Source organism: Telopea speciosissima, unplaced genomic scaffold, assembly GCF_018873765.1.
Source record: "Telopea speciosissima isolate NSW1024214 ecotype Mountain lineage unplaced genomic scaffold, Tspe_v1 Tspe_v1.0036, whole genome shotgun sequence".
Classification (NCBI taxonomy): domain Eukaryota; kingdom Viridiplantae; phylum Streptophyta; class Magnoliopsida; order Proteales; family Proteaceae; genus Telopea; species Telopea speciosissima.
This window is the reverse complement of record NW_025317372.1, coordinates 10,223-23,881: the sequence shown is the minus strand read 5'-3', so window position 1 is coordinate 23,881 and position 13,659 is coordinate 10,223. Positions and strand designations below refer to the sequence as shown.

The following is a 13,659-nucleotide window of genomic DNA, read 5'->3' as shown; positions in this document are numbered from 1 at the left end:
ACAATATACTACATGCAAGTCCTATCGTCCCGAGAGGTAATCCGGGCGCATCAACTTTTCATCCGGTTTAGTGCCCGTTACAAGACGGCATGGCGCATACGATTCAACATGACATTCAACATAATTTCTTCATAAATGTATATAGTGTTCGGGTTCCGCACGGTACCCACCGGCACCGAGACCCATCAAGGTACAACATTACCGATCAACATTATAACAATTGTATATAAGAGTATGCAATATGTGCAAACATGCTTATTAATTATAATGATTACATAATATATAATGCAATAATAATAACAGGCCCAAACGACCAAACCCACTCACAACGTATACGCCAAGCACCACGATTATCAGTTGTCGCCTCGATCAAGCAATAAGCCACAAAAATGAATATATTAACCTATACAAAGAGTGAAATAAGGTTAAACGAGCAAAGGGAAAGGATTCCCAAAAGGTCTCCCATAATCACTTAGTATAAGGTTTCAGAAACAAAGTGGTTGCAGGAGTGGTTTCATGCCCAAATTCTGCAACCACATGTAAATCCTAGGAAACCGGGGGTTCGGGACAGTTTTAGTCAAGGTCGGATGCAGATGTGGTTTCAGAAAACTGAAACCGAGTGTAAATCCGAGCTTCACAGGGGCTCAGGACAATTTTAGTCAAGGTCGGATGCAGATGTGGTTTCAGAAAACTGAAACCGAGTGTAAATCCGAGCTTCACAGGGGCTCAGGACAATTTTAGTCAAGGTCGGATGCAGATGTGGTTTCAGAAAACTGAAACCGAGTGTAAATCCGACCTTCACAGGGGCCTTCTCGGGAAGGTAATTTCAGGGTGGTTTCTTGCAGGTCTGAAACCACATGTAAACCCTCACACCTTCAGGTCCAAAATCCGAAGGATTCCCCTCCAAGGACCCCATTTTCAAGTGGTTTTAAAGCACAAGAACTTCTAGGAAACTCCATCCTAAGCTCATTAGGGTCCAACCTTAAATCTCTCAAATGGCAATGAGAACCCTTACATTAGAGCTCATAATGGAGTGAAATAACTCCACCATAGCTTGGGCTTTAATGCTCCATCGACTCCCTAGGTTCCAAGAGAGATCTAGGTCAATCTCTCCCATTACCCAACCCCTTTTAAAATCCAAAATAGAAGAAGGAAGAAGCTTCAATAGCTTACCTACCCCCAAGATGAGAGAGCTCCACGATTTGTGGCCCAAGAGATGGGGTCTCCACCTTCCTCCAAGCCTCTTCACCTTCCTCTTCCTCTTTCTCTCCTCTTTCTCTCCTCCACGATTTAGGGTAGAAGAGAATGATGAAGGAGAAGTAATGTTCTCTCTCTCCCTCATGGACTCATTTATAATAAATGGGTATTTGGGTACCTCTAGACAAATGGGTCATGAGGCCTAATGGGTCAACCCATTAGTCCTATGTGGGTAAGTGGATGGAATAACCCATCATTGGGTCAATAGGTTAAATGGGCCTGCCCACAACCTTAATTAGGGAAAAGCCCATTCTTAGATGGGTTCATAAGAGATGGGTATAAGTCCCCAATGTACTTCCTAAAGGTACGTGGGACTCGAACTTAAATTATTCCCGTCTCTCATGAAATAGCTCGAGCAGTTCAAGCCTGGACCCGCACTTCGAGGTTACCAAGGGAAGAATAATTAATAAGTCTTGAGGCTAGAACTTACTTTTCCCCTATCATGGTTTATTACCCATGACCCCGAACAGCTTCGCCACGGCAATGCTAAGCTCATCACCGAACAAATTATCCAACTGAGGTGACGGTCCAGGATGCTCTCTCCTGAACTCCTCGCTTCCCGGGCTGGTACTTGGAGGGTAGTCGACGAAGTCGCCGTCAACGAACTTTCCCCACTGGCGGTTGAGGAATCTTTCCTCCACAGGCAAACCCGTGCTGTGGTCAACGATTTTGTAGCTAGGTTTGACCATCATGGAGAACAGGTCACCAGCATACATGGCAGCGGTATCTACACGTCACGAGAAGAAATGATATTTAATTATATCCCGGGGTACGGGTATAACATGAAAAGGTCGAAAGATTCAAAGCGAGATTGGTGGCAAAGGGCTATACCCAGAAAGAGGGTATAGACTATGAGGAAACCTTTTCACCAGTGGCGATGATGAAATCCATCAGGATTTTATTGGCTATCGCTACACACTTGGATTATGAAATCTGGCAGATGGATGTGCAGACTGCATTCCTGAACTGGTTCCTACAAGAGGAAATCTACATAGAACAGCCAGAGGGGTTCTCTTCCTTAGAGGAAGAAAGAAAGGTGTGCAAATTACAGAGGTCCATTTATGGGCTGAAGCAGGCTTCCAAGAGCTGGAACATCAAGTTTGATCAATCAATCAAATTATTTGGTTTTGATTAAAACATGGATGAATCATGCGTTTACAAGAAGATCAGTGGGAGGGCAGTATGTTTTCTTGTTTTATACTTAGATGACATATTGTTGATTGGTAACGATGTAGGATTTCTTTCATCAGTAAAACAGTGGTTATCCACAACATTTTCGATGAAAGACCTTGGCGAAGCTAGTTATATCCTTGGGATCAAACTCATGAGAGATCATCAGAAAAGGATGCTAGGCTTGTCACAAGCTACCTATATAGACAAAGTCCTGGCCAGATTTAGCATGGAGAACTCCAAGAGGGGAAGTGTTCCCTTCAGACATGGAGTCAGTCTTTTCAGATCTCAATGTCCTTAGTCTCAGACAGACATTGAAGAGATGAAGAGGATTCCCTATGCCACAGCAGTAGGGAGTCTTATGTACACTATGTTGTGTACGAGGCTGGATGTTTGCTATGCAGTAGGTATTATGAATTGTTACGAGATTAATGAGTGGAGGTGCCATTATTTAGAGGAGTACAAAATAGATATATACAGCCGATCCCAATTTTTTAAGAACACCTTGCATCATGTGATGTAGCTTATAAGGTGTTTGGGTTAGGAATTTCCTAACATTTCTGGAGTAGTCTCTGATCTTGTCAAAGGCCCTATTCCCCTGTTATGTGACAGTAGAGGGACCATTGCACAAGCTAAGGAGCCTAGGGCTCATCAGACGAACAAGCATGTGCAACGGAAGTATCACCTCATCAGAGAGATTATCCAGCAAGGCGACGTGAGTATCTCCAAAGTGGATACAACTGAAAATGTGTCTAATGCCATGACAAAGGGTTTGTCACCAGGAGTGTTTGAGAAACACATGGAGGGCATGGGTTTAAAATGTATGGGGAATTGGCTTTGATGTACAAGTGGGAGATTGTTGGACAAGTGTGTGTCCATCAAACCCGATTCGGTCCGGTTCAACCCGGTTCACCTTTGTATTGAACATTTATACATTTTAGTTTAATATTATCACATGCGATATAAACTTTTTGAGCATTATGTGTCCATAAGTTTTACTTAAAATGGTAGTCACGACTAGGGTTTGGGTTGGGCACCATTGTCATATGGTCGTTGCATTGGGTATGCCTAAACATGCGATGTCAGGGTACGAATGCGAGTGCTCACATGTTTAATGTGTGCATTGGCGAAGAATCTACTTTGTCGATTCCCTCATGTATTACTGCCAGTTGTGGAAGGGATAGACATGTGTCACCGATACCCTATACCTGAGGGAACCCTGTCACTGCAAAGTGTGATCGCATTCTTTGGTTCATCAATGACCGAGACTCAAGCGAGTCAAAGCCGGTGTTTTGGGAATGCGTGAACACTTTGTGAGTGAAGGAGTTATCCAACACGGTCACCACTGCCCGATTGGGGAACACCAAGATAGAGATTGTCTGTGCGTGGTCGGATCAGAATCTGGATCTAATGCCGTTTTAGAAATGGTTTTGCAAAAACCTATTTTACATAAAATGATACATTATTTATAGTTATTTTAAATAAAGTGTTTAATCAAGTTTTGTGGGACCCGATCAGATGCACAAACGCTCATATATGGACATGTACTATGGATTGGGGTTTGGCAGTACATGTGTACATGCCCTAGATTCCATAATGATGGTGTTGATTAGTGGGGGGTTGTATATGATAATAGTTATCATATAGGGAGTTATTTGGAATTTGCTAAGTTAATGGGCTCTTTATTTAATTAATGGATTTGGTGCTAATTATAATTATACATTAATAATTAAATAAAGAATCTAATTAATACTTTCCCTATTAGATTCTGCTTCTTCACCTTTGAAGCACTTTGAGTTTAAACAAAACTACCAAACAAGAGAGAGAGAGAGAGAGAGAGACAGACTCGCACTGGGATTAAAGCAATCCATCAGGGTTTTAATTAAACCCTCATCCATATATAAGGACCATAAAATGCAGGAGGGAAAAAAAAAGTGCTCTGCGTTTCAGCCTGGCCCCCTCTCTCCTGTGTTTTGGTCACTCTCTCTCTCTCTTGTGATCTCTCTTCTTCTTTTTGCTTCACTCACCTGTGTTTGAGAGTTAAGGTTTGTGAAACCCTAGATCTGTGCTGAGGAGTTTGAGAGCATCTGGGATTGGCGTGTAGAATGTTGGTAGCACCATTGGAGGTTCAGATCTGTTTGCTTGGAGCGCTCACTGGAGGAAGAACCATTGTCTATTGGAGGAGCAACACTTGAGGCTCACCAGGTTAGCAGTTCTTGATTAATTCCTTCTGTTTTAATTGTTTAATATTTATGGGATGCGAAAGAAACTCGAATCGATTAATTTCCGCTGCGTATTCGAGTCAGGGATGGATCCCTCTTGTCATGTGATGGACTTGAGATGAGTTTCTCTGTCCCTATTGCGATAATTAATTTTATGGGGCGCAATAGAGAAGGAGAAACCCTAACAGGGATGCACCAGGGTTCCCATGGGCGACCATGGGAAGCCCTAAAAATTAAATGGGGCACCCATGGGACACCATGGGATATCCCAGGGTATGCAAAACCCTAATTGGTTTATAATTGGTTTCCCTAGGGAGCCATGGTTTGATCCCTGGACCGTTGTTTGACCAACACCCTGCCCATTTTCTTTTTTAATTTTGAAACCTAACGAAACCCATTAACCCAACCCCCTTCGTCTTCCCCCTTTTCACTCTTCTCCCTTTCTTGTCTCTCTCCATCTCTTGACCTCGCGACAACCCTAGCAGCGGCAACGACAAAATGGCCTTGCAATCTTTTCTGCAAGAAAAAAACATTAGTCCATCCAATGTTTTTAACTTTGTAATTACTATTGGCATGTGCATACTAGGCCTTAGAGTCTACTGTTGAGCTCAGTAATTCAGTTGATTTCAGCTTCGAAATCTAGACTAGTTACAAATGAAATGGATGAGAGTACAGAGCTCCTCTTATCCATGGTTTGCCTCCTTACTGTAAGCTTGAGACCTAAGAACATATACAGTTCTCTCTTATTAGACATTTAAGCTTTTTCTGGGTTGTACTAAATGATTTCTTTTTGAAGTTTAAGCTCTTCCGAGTTTGAACTGCTATTGTACCCTTCGGCTCTCTCTCTCTCTCCCCTCTCCCTTCTTTTTTTTTTTTTGGATAAATCTTTTTAACAACAGATCTAGGTAGATCACGAATTACCACTGAACTGCTTGAGTTATATAGTCAGGGTGACTTAACAAATTAACACTTCCTAAGAGCATGAAAAAAGCAAAAAAGCATCTATCTTACTCCTTACAGCAGGCTCTTATGATTACAAACATTAACAGAGAATAACAAATATTGCGGATTAGTTTCAATTATATACCCTTCAAATTACACCTATCTTTCAATTTTAATTTGATCTGGTCTTCCCACTCGACTCTTGAGTAGGAGATTGTGATACCATACCTGTTTAGCATTGAAGGAGTGGATTTTGTGGCTTTTTTGCCTGACTTCCCTCTATCTTCCCTCCAATCACTAATTCGACCCTGCGACTCAAAGATTTAAAAATCAGATTAGAATTGGCAGATTCTAAACCCTCCTGCGATTGGCCAGCACCAACAAGGGAGATAAGTGGAAAACAGCCCCGAAGGCTTGTTGCCTTCCAGCAACTGCGGCATACTAGAGCTTCCAGCTCTGTGCATATCAATGCCAAGGTCTTGCATCAATTCTTTCAAGGATCTCACAAGGAAACTCACCAAAATTTGATAAAGATGTCGTAGGGATTTACAAACCCCAATCAACCCATTCACATATACCCATATAGATTTGGAACACCATAACTAAGAATCATAAATAACATACCTTGTTTAATGGCGGCTGTAGTCGATCCCCAAGCTTTTCTCCTTCCCTTTAGCCTTCCACAGCCCTTTTTCACCCTTTCTCCCGTGAGTAGGAATTCAAAACAACAAGTGACCGCTGTGGGGACCTTAGGGTTGAATATATAATACTCTCCCTGACCCTAATCACACTCTAACAATTTGTAAGGTCAGTTATACCCCTGACTTAAACCTGGAGTGAATTATTAATATTTACCTTATGGGCCCAATAGAGATAAGATATACTAATGAAGCCCAAAACCCAACAATCTCCCACTTAGGCAAAATTAATACTCATATCTTATTGGAATTGGCCAGAATCCCATTTTCACTCAAAATTACTTTGATTCTTATTAATATCCACTTGTATCGAATGACAGCAGCAGATATGCCTCAATATGTGGCACGCAATTTTCTGTCATCATAATCACAAATGACCTATTAACTCGAACCTCTTTGGGTATATATATCAACAAGGAAACAAGAGCATAACAAGTGATCAGCAAGTACATGCTCATTTCCTCGTAGGTCCTCTACCTTGATAATCCTCACAAGTAGTGCACTTTGATATTAACTCATACTTGGGCTAAACCGCCATGAACTGGAGTTAACACCATACTTTGGCTTACTGCCCATAGCTTTATCCATCATTTTAAAGAACTTTGGCTTTATACAGCCTATGGCTAATCGCCACTTCATTATCTTTGGCTAAATACCTCCTATGGCTAATTGCCATTTTGTTATCCTTGGCTAAATGCCGCCATCGTAAAATCTTGGCTAAAATATTCCATTATGTACATATAGGACATGTCATGCAACAATGTACAAATAAACCATAACCAGTAAATGCATCAAGATAGCAGAAATACAGAAAACACTAGTCAAATAGAGAGTTCATACAACAATCAAAAGGGGAGCAACATACTCCCACTAAACCGACATATCATGAATATAATAGTTATGACTGTCAAAACAATCCAGACTCCCACTAAACCTCAGGAATCACGCTACCATCACCCAAACAAACATGTCAAGTACCAAGCTGTTCTATACCTCCATGAATCTAGGGACTTTTGCTCGTACTGTACTAGTTTGTCTCCTGAAGCATGACCTCAGAGAAAAACTCTACGTAGCGAAACCATAGGAAAAGATTCAGTCACCAACTGCCCAGTAGGGACGTAAACACCATCGACCTCTCCCTCAGTCACCTCTTCTTGGATAGGAAAATACTTTGTCCCTACATACCTTGAGCTGTTTGCCTTTCGATGTTCCTTTGGGTAGATAACTGCAGAATCCTTGTCTCACTTCAACCACAGGGGTTTAGGGACAGAGTCAACAACCTTTAGTTCTGCAGCAAAAAGCCTAACCAAACAACCCGCTCGATCGTCTCATAATCGCCATCACACTTCTTACATGGTGAATAGAGCAACAACAGTCTAATAATGGTCTGCTTGACACCTTTCCATTTCCCTATAAAACCTCTCCAATCAGTTTAACCACTGGAGTCTGAATCTAATTATCCGGTTATACCAAGTTAGTCATCCTTCCCATGGACTAGCCCGAACTCTCTGGCACTTAGTCAGTACCGCACCACCCTCTCATCTGTGATTCAAAGATCCAGTCCTACATCAGACTGAAAAACTCCCAAGCACGCTAACTACGAATGCCGCACACCTGTGCATACATCAATCTGACCACAGCTAAAGCATAAGGCTCGTCCTACAGGGAGTCACTCTCAAGAATCTCCTTCGAACACCATTCATAGTTCAAGTTGTCCCCTTTGTGGATAGGTGCATCCTCCCACATCATTGGATAAGTCAAACTTCAATAAGATCCTGTTAATAAAAGCTCTTTGTGACAACTCAAGATGGTCTTCCTTTTCACCACGACTTACCATGACTTGCCACGAACCCAAGTACATGGGTATGCCTTTCATATCAGAATCGTAGGAAAGAAACTATTTGATCTCCCAAAAAGTCAAGATCACTGCTGGCTAGTAGTATATAATCTACACAGGGCACACAGAAGATGAACCTACCCTTAGTTCGTGGTTTTTCTGGTGGATGCAATTGCCAATTGCTCACGCTTAGCAGAACCTCAACACACTATCCCATAGCCTGTTTTAGACCTTACAGTAACACCGGCAACTAAACTCAATGGTCCTTTCCTTTTCTTCTCAAAACATTCATACTCACACATGTAGACTCGCTCTGCCTGATTATTTATAGTTCAACTTACTAGATTGGTTGTGGCTTACCAGTTGAAGTTCATATCCTCGAGGAGATCCATGATACCGACTCTCAAGTCTTCCTTCATTTGTGACTTGACGGTAGGGTGCTACAGTAATGATCCTTCAAACCTTCTCCTTCTCAATGGAAATCTTTGGTACTGTCTGGTATTGAGGTGTTCTGCCTTCCCCTGAAGGCCAATCTTGATTCTAAAATAGCTTTGATGCAACAACCTTGCATCCCTGAGAAAACTTAATTAATTTCAAACACCATTTCATACTAAACCCTTCCAACCATCTCACAATCGCAGACACTTTACCCTCATCCTTAAGTGACTTTGTACAAGGGATCTTAATCATTCTACTCGCTGAGCCTAAGTGTCAAATCTATGACCCTACGATCTTACGAAATATCCTGCTATCACCCACCTTGTATTGTAAATTTTGAGAGGATAGGTTCTCGGGTAGCCCTTGGTTGTGCCAGATGGGGTATTTTAATTGACTTGTTTGAACACTATATTTTAAAATATCATTCCCCAAAGTCAATCTCAACCTAAACTCAGGATTTCTAGTTTGATTTTCTAGTTTACTTCCTTCTCAAGTGTTGACTAGCATCACCACTACTATCATGAAGTTACCATCTTCCCCTTGATGCAGTCAACACACTTCCTTAATACTTCAAGGGCTAAGTAACAATAATGCCTTCCTCTATTCCTCTATAGGCCCATCCTATCATCCATTCACGACGGTTGATTACACTATGGGAGAGAATAACGACTTATGTAACCATCAATCACATAATCAAAACAAAATAAAAGAACCAACTGCTGAGAATAGCCAACTCTATTAAAAATAGCATAAATGCTTATCCAATTAAAACAAGTTTCTTCTAAATTTAAATAAAACTATATGTTTTAGCAAAACAAAACAATAAAAGAAACATGAATAGAAAGGTTTAAAAGTTCTCAATGGCACCTGTGTGGTTTCCAAATTTTCATATCCTCATCTCTCACTAAGACCTTCACTTCCCATTCACCCTTTGATCAAAAACAAAACTTATCTACTGAGGGCTGTGGTGAATGGTCACTAGACCTTGGAGTGTAGAATGGTGATTCTGGTCTGTCCACTTCCTAATATTCGGCTTCATCTCTTGGTGGGGATCCCGGAGTATAGTAAGGTAAGTCCAACTTATCCACTACATCAAAGAGGATTTTCTATACTGGTCCACACCCAGGTGGCCAATCCCTCATCACCAATGGTCTCGGCATCTTGGATCCTTTGAAAACCTCTACATGTGCCCTTATGATAGCCCTATACATTCGTGCAGTCAAAAGCGTCTTCTTACTTGCTACTCGAGTGCGGTTTCCAGTGCGCTGGGAAGAATCTAAGACACTAGTATTACCATTTTGCATCTTGAAGTTATCGTGTACAACCGACTAATCTTTGGTGGGTGGCATCCTGTCACACAAAATATCAAATCAATAACTAGCATTTGCCACACCCATAACTTCAATAATTATCCAGTGTCGAGATTGTGTCATGATTAGCACATTTATGTGTGAAATCTTAGGACATAAAGCATATATTTTACCACATTAGACAATGTTACTCTGTGCTTTCTTGTGCCTTTCAAGGTTTAGGTGACTTCTTATGAAAATGGAGGAAATGATGCTAAGAAAATGTTTTTAAGCTCTTTAGAGGGATTAATAGTATGGATGCGTAGCCCATCAAGTCAGCTTTGCAACGATTCAAATGACACTTGATTCCGAGTTAAAACGAAGAAGTTACGGCCGTTTCCATAACGACGCGCGAAAATGGTCTGTAGGGGTTTATTTATAATTATTGACAGTCGGCCGGGGACAAAGTAAAGGGGAAGTTCAGATTCGAGGGGCTTTAGTGCAATTCTGAGAAGTTTTTCTGTTAGCCGAGAGATTCCATTTAAAGGGCTCTGGACAGTCCAACTTCAACTTGAGATATCTTGGGCTCCCCAACTCCAAATTGGACGAAATTTGGATCTATTTTGGGTGATTTTTCGCAAGAAACACAATGTTGAGACCTATATAAACACCCCATGCTCCACATTTTTTGAAGGACAGATTTGGTATTTCATTAATTATGAGTGGAATCCTAGTCATCACTCTCTCTCTCCTCCAACTTTCCAAGGGCACTTTTGGAATTCTTGGGATAGATTTATTTTAAAAGATATTTTCTCATCTATGGAAGGTTGAAAAATCAAAGATGCTTTGATTTTATTGCTTGGAGAAGATATCTACAAAGAAAATAAAGCACTTGTTAGAATTGGAAGTTTACTTTTCTAGAAATAGAAGGTCTATGTAAACAATCTTCTCTTCTTCTTCTTTCTATTTTTTTCTTTTTTCTTAGGATTCAAGGCATTGTACAAGAGGAAGGAGAAGAGAATATTCTCTTTTCTTAGGGAATATTTCTCCTACACTTCCCTCTTCTTTCTTCTCTTCTCTTCCCCCTATGTATACCCCCTACCTCTCTTATAAAATTCATTCATTTACTTAGTAAAATTTTCTTCTCTTTCTTGCTTTCAAAATTGTGATTTTTGGCTTTCTAGTTTTTAGTTTTAGTTTCATAAGATTATTTTCTTTCAAGTTCTCAGTTTTGATTTCATGTTCTTAGTTTTGATTTTATAAGCCTAGTTTAATGGTTGTGATAGTTCTAGTTTAAAGCCTCCTAGTCTAAGCTCATATGTTGATGACAAGACTTGGAGATTTAGAAGAGGAGGTCATGGTAAGTTCATGCAAGTATTCATTCAAGCTTCTTTAATTAATCCGGTTCAAGCACATCTAGGTTCGCATTCTCCAAACTCTCAATCTCATTCTCCCTCTCCTCTATCTCATTCTCTCTTTCTTCTTCTTCTTGTCCCTCTATTTGTTTTATTTCATTTATGTGGTTATTTTGGTTTTGTGGATATGTGGCTGCACTTTTAGTACTTCCAATTTGCATTAATTTGATATGTTTCTTTTATTCCTTTATTGCTCTCAATTCACTTTAGTTTAATAGGTTAGATGCTTGTGAGTAGGATCCATTAGTTTAATTTAGTACTTTAATTGATTCGGTTGATTCGGTTCACTTTGCATTATTTTTAAAGTTATTTAAATAGAGTGGCGTATATCTCCTCGTGTTCGACTCGTAGCTACGATTGACCGTTTTATTTTAACTCAAACTAGTTTCTGGCGCCGTTGCTGGGGAGATTATAGTCCATTTTATTTTTCTGATTTTTAAGTAGTTCGAAGTGTTTTAGTTTATTATTTTCTCTTCTTTTTCTGGAAAAAAAAAAAATCAGTTTTTGAAAACCTCTTCTTGTTTCTCTTTTGTTTCAAATAATGTGCGCCCAATCTAAAGTCCTTCATATGCTTCAACCCTCCATCTTTTGATGTCCCTCATAGGATTAAGTTACCTATGACGCTACATCTTGACTTTGTTGGATGGATTGACATGTGACTTATCTTTGGAGGTGACCACTCTTGATAACAAGAAAGCGACATAGTGAGAGTGTTGAAAACATAAACGTATAGTAGACCTCCACTCTACATCAGAATCCATATTGGAGTAGCACATAGGTGGCTATAGAAGACTATACGGGTTCCCTTGCTATCAACCTATATGGCATCCTTACAGCTTTTGAACCATTGTTTCATTTTTTGAGGGATAGATGCACTATCTACTTTGGACTCCCTCTTGTTTCTAGTTTTTTTTAAGTGTTTTATTTTTCTTTAATTTTTCTAAAGGAGACCTCATATCTGTTTAGGTGGCTAAGGTGTGGACTCGTGATTCAAGTAATCGTCTTATTAGAAGACCACCTTCTCTACCACCTTTGACCATGGGTGACCAACCCAAGACTCTTAAGAATATGTTTTACCCTACCAAGGCTGCATAACCCTCATGCATTAGTCTGCCTTTTGTTACAGGGAACAACTATGAACTCAAGACCAACTTCATTAGCATGCTACCTCATTTTCATGGGATGGCTAATGAGGATGTATATCTCTTCCTTAGAAAATTTGAGGTCTGTGTTCTAATTAAGGTCCAGAATCTGACTGATGATGCAGTTAGGCTTAGGTTTATACTCTTTGCCTTAAAAGACCAAGCCAAGAAGTGGCTCTATGGGCTGCCTACTAATTCCATCACCACATGGGATCAGTTTACCATTGTCTTCTTGATAAAAATTTTCCCTCTTTACAAAACTAATAAACACAAGAGTGACATACTCCAGTTTAGGCAGAAATCAAATGAGTCATTTTCTAAATTCACGGAAAGATTTAAGGAGCTCCTCTTAGAATGCCCTCACCATGGTTTTGACTTGTGGCAGCTATGTGTAGGAGCAACGGATGAAGATCGATCCACGACCTCTTTCTGGCGTGGTGCCCCCGAGTGTGGGAGCGGTGTGGGGATTGTTGTTGATGGTGTAGGGAGTCGCCACCTAGATCAGGGTCTAGGACCCACAAATGGTGCCCGTTCTTCAGAGAAGGGCGCTAATTAACTCCAATGACTCAATGGATGGTTTGCTCCAGATCTTTGGGTAGGTGTCAAGTTACGGGCTGGGAAGGTGTTAGGCACCCAGCAACCGTCCGGCCGACGGCCGGTCTTCCTAGACCAAACTCTATTGTATACTGTTGTGTTATGCGTATTATGCACCTAATTAAACTATTTTATTTTTTGTGTTTTGCTATCTTTGTTGAAATTTATGGACCTAATTAGGCTAATTAAAATTAATGTTTTAATCCTAATTACTACCCCTAAGTTAGCTGATTATGTAGAGCCAAAATGGTCAAAATTAGGAAAATACCCCTAGAGGACCAAAATATGTACAAAGGCAAGAAATCACGTTTAAATGCTGAAATGATTAAAACATGATTAATGGCATGCATGTGAATTATTAAAATATATACAATACTATAAAATGGTAAAATTACCAAAATGCCCCTATTAAGGAAAAAATACAAATATGCATGAAAATGCAAACTTATACTTAAAACATGCTTATGAAAGTTAAAACATGCAAATAAAGTGATAGAAACCTTTCCAGGGCCCTAAATATGACTTGGTCGCAAAATGACCAAAATACCCCAGAGGCGTATGACTTTTTATGCATGGTTATGATTCATGGTGGGCATGTATGCATATAAAAACATTCTAAAACAACTTAAAACATAATTTAATGCTTAGAAATGTA

At 40.2% G+C, this 13,659-nt stretch overlaps 1 non-coding gene across 1 annotated transcript; it reads right to left on the bottom strand.

Moving 5' to 3' along the window:
• Positions 1-12,675: 12,675 nt before the first annotated feature.
• On the bottom strand, positions 12,676-12,782 carry LOC122647379. Its single transcript, XR_006330861.1, has one exon. It is a non-coding gene; the product is annotated as a small nucleolar RNA R71 (small nucleolar RNA).
• Positions 12,783-13,659: the final 877 nt, after the last annotated feature.